The sequence below is a fragment of the Orycteropus afer genome, unplaced genomic scaffold, assembly GCF_000298275.1.
Source record: "Orycteropus afer afer isolate SDZICR_OR568_19922 unplaced genomic scaffold, OryAfe1.0 scaffold00145, whole genome shotgun sequence".
NCBI classification, from domain to species: Eukaryota; Metazoa; Chordata; class Mammalia; order Tubulidentata; family Orycteropodidae; genus Orycteropus; species Orycteropus afer.
Genome location: NW_006921732.1, coordinates 4342360 through 4344590, shown reverse-complemented (window position 1 = coordinate 4344590; position 2231 = coordinate 4342360). Strand labels below are relative to the sequence as shown.

Sequence of the window (2231 nt, the reverse complement as noted above, 5' to 3'; positions counted from 1 at the left end):
TGGAGTTAGAAAACCAAAAGGGAAGAACATGCTCAGCATTTCTCAAGCTGAAAGAACTGAGGAAAAAATTTAAGCCTCGAGTTGCAATACTGAAAAATTCTATAGGCAAAATATTGAATGATGCAGGAAGCATCAAAAGAAGATGAAAGAAATACACAGAGTCAGTGTACCAAAAAGAACTGGTCGATTTTCATCCATTTCAGGAGGTGGCTATGTTCAAGAACCAATGGTGTTGAAAGAAGAAGTCGAAGTTGTACTGAAAGAATTGGTGAAGAACAAGGCTCCAGGAATTGATGGAATACCCATTGAGATGTTTCAACAAATGGATGCCCTGCTGGAGGCACTCACTCAGTTGTGCCAAGAGATTTGGAAGACAGCTAGCTGGCCAACTGACTGGAAGAGATCCATAATTGTACCGATTCCAAAAAAAAGGTGATCTCATGGAATGTGGAAATTATCAAAAAAATATCATTGATATCTCATGCAAGTAAAATCGTACTGAAGATAATTCAAAAATGGTTGCAGCAGTACATTGACAGAGAACTTCCATAAATGCAAGCTGGATTCAGAAGATGATGTGGAACAAGGGATATAATTGCTGATGTCAGATGGATCTTGGCTCAAAGCAAAGAATAGCAGAAAGATGTTTACTTGTGTTTTATTGACTATGCGAAAGCATTTGATTGTGTGGATCATAACAAATTGTGGATAACATTGAGAAGAATGGGAATTCCCAAACACTTGATTGTACTCATGAGGAACCTGTACGTAGAGCAGGAGGCTGCCATTCGAACAGAAAAAGGGAACACTACATGGTTTAAAATAAAGAAGGGAGTGCATCAGAGTTGTATCCTTTCACCATACTTATTCAGTCTGTATGCTGAGCAAATAATCCGAGAAGGTGGACTGTATGAAGAAGAATGTGACATCAGGATTGGAGGAAGAATCATTAACAACCTGCGATACGCTGATGACACAACTTTGCTTGCTGAAAGTGAGGATACCTTGAAGTACTTACTGATGAAGATTGAAGAATACAGTCTGCAGTATGGATTACATCTCAATATAAAGAAAACAAAAATTCCCACAACTGGTCCTATAAGCAACATTACGGTAAATGGAAAAAAAAGATTGATATTGTAAGACTTCACATTACTTGGTTCTACAGTCGATGCCAGTGGAAGCAGCAGTCAGGACATCAGACAACATATAGCACTGGACAGATCGGCTGCAAAGGACTTCTTTCAAGTGCTGAAGAGCAAAGATGTCTCCTTCAGGACTAAGGTGTGCCTGACACAAGCCATGGTATTTTTAATTGCCTCATAGGCGTGTAGGAACTGGACAATGAATAAGGAAGACCGAAGAAGAACTGATGCTTTTGAGCTGTGGTGTTGGTGAAGAATGCTGAAAGTACCATGGACTGCTAAAAGAACTGACAGGTCTGTTCTGGAGAAAAGTGCAGCCAGAATGCTCCTTGAAGGTGAGAGTGGCCAGACTTGTCTCACATACTTTGGTCATGTTGTCAGAAGGGACCATTCCCTGGAGAAGGATGTGATGTTTGGTAAAGTGGAGGGTCGATGAAAGAGAGGAAGCTCTCTACGAGATGGATTGACATGGTGGCAGCGGCGATGGACTCAAGTATAGCAAGAATCATGGAGCTGGCTCAGGACTGGGCGGTGTTTCGTTCTGCTATGGATAGGGTCGCTTTGAGTCTGAGATGATTCCATGGCACCTAACGACAACAACAATAACAAATCATAGCAACCCCTCCTTGGATTTCCAAGGCATATGTCTACGGAAGGAGATTGCCCAGTTTTAGGTACGCTTTACTTATGCTAACTCTGAATGTGGTAAAGCAAGTGAAATTAGGAATGGACCAAAGCTATTGTTTAACTATATTTGGGAGAAGACCAAGTACTTTTGATTATTAGATCTAAGCAAACTCCATGTCTTAGAGGAGATTGTTTCTTTCTTGACTGAAAAGTCAGAGTAGAAAATATCTGTGCTATGATAATAGATAAAAGAAACCATATGGTCTCAGTTGTGTTTAAAAAAATGAAAAAAATTGTGGAGTGTGATATTATGAGTGACTGTCTTCTGTCTTCCTGTGTTTCATATCCTTTTTGTAATTAACATATACCTTTTTAGAATCAGAAAAATAAACTAGTTTAAAAAAGTTATTGTGCATATTTGTTGTTGTTGTTGTTGTTATGTGCCTTCGAGTCGGACCC

At 39.6% G+C, this 2231-nt stretch overlaps 1 protein-coding gene across 1 annotated transcript in view; it reads left to right on the top strand.

Annotated features, from left to right (window-relative positions):
- The window catches only part of TUT4 (terminal uridylyl transferase 4), a 156402-nt gene that overhangs the window by 44523 nt on the left and 109648 nt on the right, over positions 1 to 2231 (top strand). The window lies entirely within an intron of this gene.